Source organism: Furipterus horrens, unplaced genomic scaffold (genome assembly GCF_987537825.1).
Source record: "Furipterus horrens unplaced genomic scaffold, mFurHor1.1.pri manual_scaffold_3, whole genome shotgun sequence".
Taxonomy (NCBI): domain Eukaryota; kingdom Metazoa; phylum Chordata; class Mammalia; order Chiroptera; family Furipteridae; genus Furipterus; species Furipterus horrens.
Genome location: NW_028327173.1, coordinates 130041536 through 130053958, shown reverse-complemented (window position 1 = coordinate 130053958; position 12423 = coordinate 130041536). Strand labels below are relative to the sequence as shown.

General features: G+C 36.8%; 1 pseudogene; it reads left to right on the top strand.

Annotated features, from left to right (window-relative positions):
• Positions 1-9460: 9460 nt before the first annotated feature.
• LOC150015949 (histone PARylation factor 1 pseudogene) lies at positions 9461-10014 on the top strand (annotated as a pseudogene).
• Positions 10015-12423: the final 2409 nt, after the last annotated feature.

Below are 12423 nucleotides of genomic sequence, written 5' to 3'. Positions count from 1 at the left end.
CTGATCTTGAGGAGAAAGCAGTTAGTTTCATTTTGGAAAACAGTTTGACAGTATCTTAAAAAGTTAAACATTTACTTACAATATATTCCATTCCATTCCATTCCAATGTATTTACCCAAGAAACAAAAACATATGTCCATATGAATATTTGTACACTAATGTTCATAACATCTTGATATAGCTCACTTTCAATAAAATCCTCTCAAATATTGATCATCAAATGGTAAAAGAATTGTGGTATAGTCATACAATGGAATACAAATCTGAAATAAAAAGGAATAAACTATTGAGACACACAACATGGATGAATCTTAAAATATATATGCTGAATGACAATAAGCAAGTACATATTCTATGTTTATCTTCATATAAAATTTCATAAACTATTACATAATGTATAGTGACAGAAAGCAGATCACTAACTGAAAGCAGGAGAAGAGGAGAGATGAATCAATTACAAAGGTGCACAAGGAACCTCTTGAGGGTGATGGACATGTTTATTATTTTGATACGACAATGGCTTTCTAGGTCTGACAGGTATGTTAAAACTCATCAAGTTGTATACGTTAAATTTCTATTTATTTTCCATCTATAAGACTTAATGAAACTGCAAAAATAAGTATGAAAGTGTTCATGTATACACACTTAATATTCATTTATATTCATCTTCTATAATTTTTTGCTGATACAAAATAATACCTCACTTTTTAAATTTCTTTGATAATTGCAGATAAGTATTTCTCATACATTTTATTGCAACAATTTTTCTTCTTTATTATCTCCCATATAAATTAACTATTCTGTTGTTATTGGCAAGCATTTAGAAATTACCTCCTAAAGATAATAAAAATATCCTAGGTATGTGAAGACTTAAATATTTTCAGTTTTAATAAATTTTTGCAGTCTCATATCCTACAAATTTATTTAATTTCCTCAGACCCCATATTTGTGTTTACTGTTTTTTGTGTGTGTACCATTGCCTCAAGAGGCCATACTTAAGATGATTACACAATGGCCTCCTAGACTCTTTGAAGACTCATGCAGAGAAAAATAATTTTGTCTTAGACAATAATCTAGATGTCCAAGGGGATCTGGTCCAAGATGCTCACCTATGAAGTTTAATTGCAGAAACTAACTGCTTTGAAGATTCATAACCAAGTCTGTGTTTAATAACAATCATGATTCTAACTACTGTCAATTTTTTTCAGACTTGTCCAATAATTATTAATTGGGCTGATGAAATCTTGATACTAATTGTTATTATAATAAGTATATAGTGGTATCTCACTGTGGTTTTACTTTATGTAAGTTTTCCAATTGTGTTTTCTTTATCAAGAATTCTTTTGGGATTCAAGGTCCTTTGCATTTTCACATATATTTTATTCAGCTTGAAAATTTTTACTATGGATTTTTATTAGGCTTGGATTAAATCTGTAGATCAATGAAAATAAATAGGGAATTATGCAGTCAGTAAGAGACACCTAAGAGGCAAACATATATAGTTGATACATAATCGAAAGTTAACTACCGCATAGCTTTCTTTTAAAAGAATAGTGTTAAGACCCTGGCCAGGTGGCTGAGTCGGTTGGAGCATCATCCCATACACCAAAACTGTGGGTTTGATTCTGATCCGGGCACATACCTAGGTTGCAGATTCTATCCCTGGTCGGTGTGCATGTGGGAGGCAACCGATTGATGTCTCTCTCCCAAGTCAATAAACATAACTTCAGGTAAGGATTATTAAAAAGAGAATAGTGTTAAGTTTAGCATATAAGTAGAAAGTCAAAAAGACTAACAAAAGTGGAGAAGTAGTACTGAGAGGTTAGTGTAGTAGAAAATTTGCTTAGACATTTTCAGCATTTTTGTTATAATTTGTAGATACTCTCAGATGTGAATCACATTTCTCCTCACATACAGACCACCAATTAAAGGCCACCAATAAATGTGTCTTTCTAAATGTATATTCTATGATTTTATGTTTACACACATTTTGTTAAAGACCTACTTCAAAGAACATTTAATAATACTTAAATGAAATCATTGTCATAAAAGTACACTTCAGCAACTTTTTGAGACTAATTTTTCTAGCAAGTTATACCATTATAATAATTACTATTAATAAAAATAATGAATACTTTTTATTGATTATCTACTATATACTAGGCACTATGTTTGGTACTTAGTCTTCACTAATTTCTCATAGTAGCTAGATTTCTGCATTTTACAAATGAAGAAAGTGAGGCTTTCCCTGTTCAGAGTATATCCTTTTCATTACTTGGGGTTTAGAGCACTGGTATCTGTGCCATGTTTTTGTTAAGACGTTGACAAAATGTCTCTTGATTCAATTCATTATTGCTTTCTTTTTCCTGGGCATGGACAAAGTAGACAGAAAGTTGCTTTTGTAAATAAGATGGTTGGTGCCAACAGACCATCAAAACAAGCATACTTCCTTAAAAGGAGCACTTGAGAATTTATCAACACAAAATGTTAGTATACTTTTGGCTTTTTGAATACACTTATGCCACTGTATGTCTGAGAAAGTTTCCAGAATGAACTTGCCCTGAGGTGATTATTTGTTAATACTTATTAAAAAGACCAAAGTCTTTGATCTCTAGAAGAGTGTGGTGTGAGGATGATTCACTAATAGGAAATTAATGGAACCTAATAGAAAGAACATCAAGACAATGACACTGTGTAAGAGCAGAAGAACAGTGAGAACAAAACTGACTTTGTTGATTTGTGTGTTTGTAGGAAAGTGCTACTTACATTGGAGAAGCAAAGGCCTAGTAGTCATCACTCCGAGTTACTCCTAAGCTTGCCAAATTTTGACAATAAGCATTTATTATTACCTCCTTACATACTTTCTGGTTCCATGTGCTTTCTTCTAAATAGTATTTACCAATTGCAACAAGTTCATAACCCCTCTGCTTATACACTTCTCACTCAAATACAGATTTAAGTTAGGGAAAAATATATCAACCAAGAGACGGTGTAGGCTGTCATTTTTATAGAGCTGTTTAAGACTTGCGAACGAAAGGAGGCATGAGCAACTTTTTGGAACTGCATCCTTTAGTAAGGCTTTTGTTGCAAGTAGCTGAAAGATCCACCTTAAAAAATTTCAAAGAGAGCACAAGAGATTTTCATCCTTTCTAATTGCTTTCTCTGATTAACTAAATGCTTCAATAAATCAGTTTCTTCCTTCCTTTCTTTATTCCTGGAATGCCCATCAGATTGATTCCAAAAGAAAACACCCTTCTGCCCTAGAGGGATTTCTGTACAAGAAGGTCAGTTCTGGCAGCCACAGTGAACAGAATGTGGTTTGCAAGCAGTGTAGCAACATTTTTAAGTTTGACCTGAGAAATTAACAAGTTATTTGTACCAAGATTAGAATAAAAAGAAATTAAGAAACTAAGAAAAAATATAAGGAAAATAATCTAACAATATTTTTTACCTGTAGAAAAAAGTTTTCAAGAAAAGTCACAAAACTGTCTTGAGACTAATCATTCACAGGAACTTACAGTCATGCCTCTGGCATAATTCCAAAGCCAAAGGCAGCCTCAGACCAATTTTTTTAACATCTATTTTGCGATATGAGACCTTCCTCCAAATCTGCAATAGCTGGTCCACTTTCTCTTTGCTGTGGTATAGCTCTCTGGTCTCAGTCCTCTGCAGAAATGGAGCATCAACCTTTTAAACACAGACCACTATGTTTTGCAGCCATTTGATTTTTAAAACCCCAGCTCCTTGGGGTTTTAAAAATCTGACTAACAAAACAAAACAAAAAAAGAGCCATAAGAAAACTCCCAATAATCTCAGTTTACAGTAGACATAATGGAAAAGCTGTGGAGATGCTTCACTGTACCTACCACATTGTTAAAGAGGCATGTGAAAGAAACTGCGAGAATGTGAAAGAAATCCTGGCTGAGAAGCAGGCAGAGAAAACCTGAAGCTGCCTATCACTTGCGCCACTCGCGCCAAAGCTGTGGGTGCTGAAAGTCTTATTGTTTAATCTATCTGAAGAATATGTGGGAGCAGAAAGCACAACATCTCCGAGTTGTTACTTTGTCACAACTTTACAGAATACATAAGCACTTCAGTAAATACACAGATTTTTTTGCAAACTGTAAATCATCTGTGAGCCACCACTGTTCAACTAATTACAGCAAGAAGCTGTGCTCATTAGCTGTTCTCATCTGGCTCACTGCACGACCTAAATAGTCCGTAAATGAGCCGGCAATTATTGCTGTATTACCACTACCAGCTCCGCTCGCATCAAAATATCTCCACCAAATGTTACTCCTGTTGGTATTATCAGGTTAGAAATTTCATAAACATATTGTAGCAGTTAATTGGGAGATCATTTTAAAAATGTGAAAATAGAATCATCAGTGAAAGGGTTTCCATCAAACCCCAGATAGGCAGCCCACCTATAGATAAGACCTGGAGAATACAAGCATATTGGAGGATACCATCGCATACTTCTCAACAACACTGGAAAACTAAGAAAGAAATGGAAATTTACTCACATTCAACTGAAGGAAAATGAACTGTGCATATTCTTATGCCACCCAAAAATGGGCTCTTGATTTGAACAAAATATAACCAAAGCATATGCTCATGGGCCTAAGGCCTGAAAGAACTTGGGCCAAATGGAAAAGGACTCTGTAATATCAGTAAAATTTAACCACTTCCAGCCCCATCATTGGGCATATGTAAGAAGACTAAGAATTTTTTTAGTTTGGTTCAATTTATTGTTAAACAAAATGTTTATGTGCGTGGTAATGGTATGGTTAAAGCTGTTAGTACCAAGGATTAATTTATAGGTGTGTCTTCTAAGCAACAATTAGAATGCAAAATAGTCTTTGCTCAAATCCTGGAATCTTTATTTTTCCCCCTGGTATGTGACATTTTTTTAAAGTATATATTTATGGATTATGTTGTTGTAATAGTTCCAATTATTTTCCCTTTTCTCCCCTCTTCCCAGTACCCCGCTTCCCTCCAGCAATTCCACCCCCCTTAGTTCATGTTCTTACCCTGGCTGGTTTGGTTCAGTGGATTGAGCGTCGGCCTGCGAGCTAAGTGTCGCTGGTTCGATCTTCCAGTCAGGGCACATCAGAGAAGGAAAACTCTGACTCCAAAAAACCTCCACTGCCTTGCGGCATACCTCTTCAGGGGAAAGGCTAAGGGAGTAAACCCCGACAGAAAATCCGGAGCCGGAGTCCCTAAGGCAGTTTGACGTTGTAGTCAACACCGGCAACTCCTGCGGCGCACCTGAAGCCAAGCTGTATTGACTCCGTCTTTCCCTTGGACCCTTCAGCTGTGAAGAGAGGGGGGGTCTGCTGCATGGGCAACAGCAGACCCTCCATATCACCCTGCCCAGGCTCTGTAGCTTCAGCTTCACTGGAGAGGACACTCCAGCGTCATCGCAAGATGTCGATTCAACACGGGAGGAGACAGATACCGTGTCACTCCCAAGTCGGACTGCACAGCCATTTTCGGCGGTGCAGATAGACTCTTAAGAAGCTACACCATCGTCTCTCGAGACGGACGGCTGCCGATACGATACGAATGGTAAAAACAAGCAATAAATTAACAACTTTGAAGAACAATTTTCTAACACCTTTGAACATTTTAGAAGAACCTATTTATAATGTCAAATTATTAATTGTAATATTATTCATCAAAATATTCTCTTTGAGCTTCATTCTAGTTATTGTGGATATTTAAAAGTAATACATTTTAAAAACATGTCATAATTCATATTTTATGTCCACTCAGATTCACCCAATCTCAGCTGACCACATTTAATGAGATTTTAATGTGATCATTTTCATTACAACAAGAGGGCCCTTTATACTGGGAGGATTTATTTTACCTTGTTCTCAATGGTCATTGATTCATCTTCAATTATTATCCTGAAAAATAAAGAAAGAATAAAGAATATGCTAAAAGTGAGTGGGTACTCCAATTCTATTGATTTCCTGTTACTTATCATCAAAGAAGAGATAAATAAATACATACATACATACATACATACATACTTTGGATTATAAATAAATACTATTTGATTATTGATTCTAGTACTAGTTGCATGCAAGTAAGGTAGGAGCTGTCTCTAATTAATTGAATAGTATTATCTACTTGGACAAGTTTTTTTCACAATGTGGCCTGACATGTAAAATTTGCGCAGGATGCATAACCGAATCAATCACTAATGACGTGTTCCAAAGAAATGTTTTCCTGATAAAGACACTGATTATAAAAGTGACAAGGATGTTGAGAGGCAACTCTTTCTATTTACTAATTAATTTGTGCATCATGTTTGTTCATCTCTTTCCAGCTGCTCAGATTTACAAAGAATTCTTCAAACCTGATAAGGGAATATCTGTTTTCTGTGAATTGCATAAAATGTTTTAGACAGCCATAAAATTCCTCAGGCTATAGATATTAGGCTATAAAACACAGCATTGTCTTTCCCCATTCGAATCTTCATCAACTTTAATATAAGTTTTGATTGCAAGAGTAGCACTCCCTTTTTCTTTCTTCTTAACCATCCATCTTAGAAAGAAAGCTAACTTCTCTGCCTATCTCCTCTGATAGTTTTTCCTTGCCACTCAAACTGAGGCCTGCAGACCAACAATATCAGCATCATTTGGGAGCTTGTTAGAATGCAATATCTTGGGTTCTAAACCCAACCAACTGATTCAGAATTTAAACAGATTTGAGAAACACTGGTCTACAGAAAGACCTATTATGAGTCATAGATCTCTTCCCTGAAACAAAAGGGAGTAAAGCAGTGGTTTTGATTGTTTTACTCACTATCAACATTAACAAAAATGGTTTATCCAAAGGCCACTCCTTAGCGTTTAGAAAAATATACTGGGTCACTTGGAAAGCTAAATTCTTTAGCTGTTTGTAATATGATAATCATACCAAGAGATTTTAGAGTGTCTGCTTTGTGCCCAGTGGTACACTCGATTCAGTGGAGGTCTCACAGAGCACACTCACCAGGGCCTTAGTCTTCCATGCATATACTATATTCAGATGCCTGATATTCCAAAAAGCCTTTAAACTTTTCAATCACTTCTACTATGATATTATTTAATATTGCATACTTGAGTAAATATTTTCACTCTCTTTGAAAATATTGTTAAGTTGTTTAGTGACCATTGAAAGCCATCAATTGGCTAATGACATTGTTGGTATAGGAGGGGCCATCTTCTAAAACTATGCTTTGAATACCTATGACATTCATACAATTTACTTACTCAACTGCTACAAAGCATCACAAAAGTAATGTTGGCTTCTAGTCTAACAGCAGTGTATTACTAGGATCTGTATTGAATACCTCTGTGCATGTCACTCAGCAGTGGGAAGATAGGAAAAGGGATTCTCAGATTTTACTAGACAATATGGTTTGATGAAAAAAGCAGTAAAGCCCTGGCTGCTGTGGCTCAGTGGACTGAGTGTCAGCCTTCGAGCCAAGTGTCACTGGTTCTATTCCCAGTCAGGGCACATTACTAGGTTGCACATCAGGTCCCCAGTTGGGGGCACAAGTGAAAAGCAACCACACAGTGATGTTTCTCTCCCTCTCTTTCTCCTTTCCCCTCTCTCTAAAAAATAAAATAAATAAACAAACAAATTATTTTTTTAAAAAAAAGAAGAAGCAGTAGGTCATAGGCCATAAAACCTCTGAAATAACTCCTGTCAGGAGGAGCTTTTCCAATCCTCTAGGAAATGAGAACAATTCCCAGAGGAAATAGATCTAAGCCAAAGCACTTCCTCCATCTTCTAAAGAGTAGCATCTCTGCCATGAAGGACATAATTGGTGTTGCTCATTATCCTAAAGATGTGATTTGGCCTGGTTTCAGTTTAAATGGGGAAGCAAGATATGGCAAACTGAAGCCTGCTGTCCAGGACACACAGCTCAGAGGCCTGGCACCATGGAGACATATGCAGCCTATTTATGGAGAGGGGACAGCCTAGTATGAAGGAATGATCTTTATCTTTGGTGGGAATTATGCCTGTCCTGACAGGGTAACCATTATTCAAGGGAAACCATTCCCCTTGATAAGTACTATACATGTCTCCATAACTGCACTTACTTAACTTACAGAAGACTGAGAAGCAATTGTATAAGGATTTAAATCCCACTAGACCAAGAAATGGTCTTAAACTAAATCTAAAGGACTAGAAGTTTGAGTTTTCTCTGTGGAATTCGATGAATGAAGTAAGAAATAGGGAGTTGTGCCTGCCAAATTACTCTTTAGCTAAACATCAGTTTCTTTTTTTTTTAATCCTCACCCAGGGATATCTTTTATTGATTTTAGAGAGGTAGGGGAAAGAAAGGATGGGGAAGAGAGAGAGACACACACACATACAGAGATTGAGAGAAAAACATTGATCAGCTGCCTCCCAAACACACCCCCTATTGAGGATTGAACCTGCAACCTAGGCATGTGCCTTGACCATGACCAAACTGGCCAGCAACTTTATGAAAATAGTGTGAACCAAAACAAAAGAGGTCCAGTCCCAACTCAAGCCCCATGCCACGGTCACATTCATTATTAGCAGACGGAGCAAAAGTCATCATTTCCTGAGAGCAAAAGCTTTCAGTCTCCCCTCATCACTTGGTGCCTCAACAGATGCATCACCTTTCACTTTGCAGGACAATGCCCAACTAATTGAGCCACACTGGCCAGGGCTATACACCACTTTTAAAGTATTTAAAAAATTAAATCCAATAAAATTGAAGCACAAATAAAAACTATTTTACCCTTGAAAATTAAATGACAAATATTGCAGGTTAATAATGTCAGGTTTCTTATTCTGTTCAATTTCAGCTAGAGAGAGTCCCTATTAGAAGCCATGGTGGGGCCCGGGCTCTTTCAACAGGCACGACAGTTTCTCTCTTCTAACGGGTAAAGTGTAGTTCCTTTAGAGCCTGTGGTTCTGAATTTATTTCAAAACCTCTATGAGCCTCAATTTTCAAGATTCCAAAGGGTTACTGAGACAACAAGACTGTAACAGCAGTGGCCCCGTCTTCAATGAAATTTGGAATATGAAATAATTCCCATCCTCTAAGCAGTCCTTCCAGGCAAAATAATGTTCACAGACAAATGATGTAATTCTTTCCAAAGGCCATAGAAGAGATTCAGTGGTATCTGAAGAAAGACAAATAGATTGAGAAAATCTTGGTTTCCACTTAGCTAAGCTGTCAATCACCTGTGGAAAATTTCATTGTCTGCAACTTTAAAAATTCCACATAGTGGGAGCTCTCCCACAAATAAGTGACCTTTGGCATTATGTATTTATCACATCCGGAGGACATGGTAGGTGGTGCGGGTGACACTTATGAATGTACTCACCACTCACAGGAAGTTGCAGAAAATAATCCTGACTTCTTGCAAAATTTAGAAACTGCCATAATGATAGGCTTAGACCTCAGGCCTAATCTGAGATGCCTTTCTTTCTGAACCAGCGCATTCAGTTTTTGATGAAAAAGTTTAAAGAGATAGCAGGGGAAAAAAGTCTCTGGAAAAATGTAGATGAAAAACTCAACAAGGCAGCCGGGGAACTGGGGTACTCACTGGAAGAGAGAACCATGAAGACAAAACAGGGAGATAAGAAAGTTGTGACAAAGGCTTTTCATGGTGCAGGTTTGGTTGTTCCAGTGGTAAAAATGATGTTGGGTACAGAGAGACCCCTGAAACAGACACCAACCTCAAGAGAATTTGCAAGACAGCTGTTGAGGCACCAAAGGATGAGGGGAGATTACAAGCTTTTGCTCCCACTCAGGAAATGATGACTTTTACTCAGTCTGCTAATAATGAATGTGACTATGGCATGGGGCTTGAATTGGGAAAGGACCTCTTTTGTTTTGGTTCACACTATTTTCATAAAATTGCTGACCAGGTTTTAACTCTTGCATATAATCTGTTGAAGAGGAATCTCTTTGCAGAAATTACTGAAGATCATACAGCAAACAGAAAAGAACATAGACTTGTAGCATGAATGAGAGTCGGTTTTCTTTGGTGTACAATATTTTATTCTTTTTTATTTTTATTTTTTTTTATTTTTATTTTGGTTTTTCAATTACAGTTGTCCCCTTTTCCCATAATTTCTCTCCCCCACCCAACCCACCCCCTCTCCCACAATCATATCCCTCCCCGTTGTCCATGTCCATGAGTCTTTTATACAGGCTCTTTAATTAAACCCTTCCCTTACTTATCCCCCTTCTCTCCCTCTCCCCTCCCCTCTATTGATTGCTATTCTGCTCTTTGTTCTATTTAGTTCCTTTGTTTGTGTTGTTCTTTAGTTTCCTGTATTAGGTGATATCATTGGTGTACAATATTTTAAAACATTAGTATTAAACTTGTTATTTTTAAAGGATATAGAAAATAAATTGATAAAAACATTTACTTAAAAATATATTGAAGGGTCCTCCATAATGAGAAAAATGCAATCGGTAAGTTCTGAGTTTGTCAAAGTTATCCACTGGCCACACCATTCACCCTTACTTTTTATCTCCAATAATAGTACACATTTTCCTGACTTCCCTCTCACACCTGTCCAGACTTTTGTAACATTTGGCACAGCTGACACATTCTTTCAGGGGTAGTAGTAACTCAATTTCGCTCACTACTGACTCTCTATGATATCATATGAATTTCTTATAGTCTCCTGGAGTTTGGCTCCCTTGGTAGAGTCTATTCCAGTCTGCTCTCTAAACTCTTGCCGGTCTTTTTCTGTTAGCTATCTCTGGGATCTGTCACCATTTCTGATTTAATAATAACAAGTAATTACTAAAATATATATCCTCTTTTGATAATGCTCTCCTTAAAAGCAGTTAGAGCCCTGATCGGTGTGGCTCAGTTAGTTTGGCATCATCCCACAAAGCAAAAGGTAGCTGCTTTAATTCCCAGTGGAAGCACGAGCCTGCGTCCCTGGTTGGGGCGCATACAAGATGCGCCCGATCCATATCTCTTTCACATCGATGCCTCTTTCACATGGAAGTTTCTCATAAATAAATAAATAAATAAATAAACAAAAAAATAAATAAATTTAGAGCCTTTCCTTAAATGTCCCTGACTGTAAATTTATACTTAAGAGTGAGGCATTAAAATGATGACTGGAAACTGTTTTTGCCTCAACAGGTTTATTGACTACTGGGCATGACCATAAGTGACCATACAGGAACCTGGCCAGTTCATTGGAACTCCCGAATGCTAATACTGGCATTGTTTCTTCCTTTGGGCTATTCCCCAGAGATATTTGACCCATCTTCTGTTTGAAGTATATCATGCCAGTGGCCAATATTCTGGCAGTCTAGTGGAGAAAGAGAAGTGTGAATCTTTTTGTTCAAGGTGCAAACTGTTAGGTATTTAAGGAATCAATTAATAATACCATTTGTTGCCTTAAAACTGTTTATCAAATTGCAAACCATCTGAGAGACTGAAGTCCAAACTTCATCTTTCTCACTTTGATTAGAAGAATGTGGCTCTGGTGTGAGGGCCAAATGAGCTTTTTCAAATTGCATGCCCTTGTCTGGTTCATGGTCAGCATATCTGAGAGAATTTTCAGGCTTACAGAGCAGACTCATTTACCCATGATTGCTGCCTCATACAACGAGAGAAGAAAAAGACTAATGAATTAAATCCTCCTAGTCATGAAACATTGGTCAACAGTTTTACCTCAACATTCAAGCAATTCTCTCCTCCTCTATGGGTAAAAAATAAGAGAGGTGAGATGTCAAGAATGTTACTCTAGGGAAGTCCTTCTGTATGTAACTTGAAAAACAGGATACACATCCCCCAATATGGATTTTCAATTAATCTATCTCATGCCTCTTTAGGTCAACCTTTCCACAAAATATGTCTTCTGCTTGGGAAAGATAATCTGAAGACCTAAGTATCCATTGTATAAAATTTAAAACTATCTTCCCATTTTCAGCCTTACCCTGCCTCCAACTATTAAATATTTGGTACACCTGTAATCCTGAATTTGGAAGCTCAAAACTGTTAGGTATCTGTGTGTGTATTTTAATCCTCCCCCTAATCCTTTTTGGATGTAACTAGATTTCTATTTTTTCACTCTTCTAAGTTGTTTAGCACCAATCCATCTGTGTCGCATCTTCCAAAGCTTTATTGACATCTCTGTCTGCTGTCATATCCCTTTGCTTTCATGTGCCCTTGAGGTTTTATACCTTTGAAAATGTGTTTACTGATGTGCTGGACAATTTATTTTCAAGAAAAGGAGTACCTTAAATCTATCATGTATAGCTGCAATTCCTTTTGTGTTCTTGTGTATTTTCTAAACTTTACACAATGAATATACAGTATTTTAGAGTCACAAAAAAACCATAGTAAATGCTATTTTTAAAGAATTCAGAAAACTGTAGTCCAGTGAAATTTTTAATTCTAC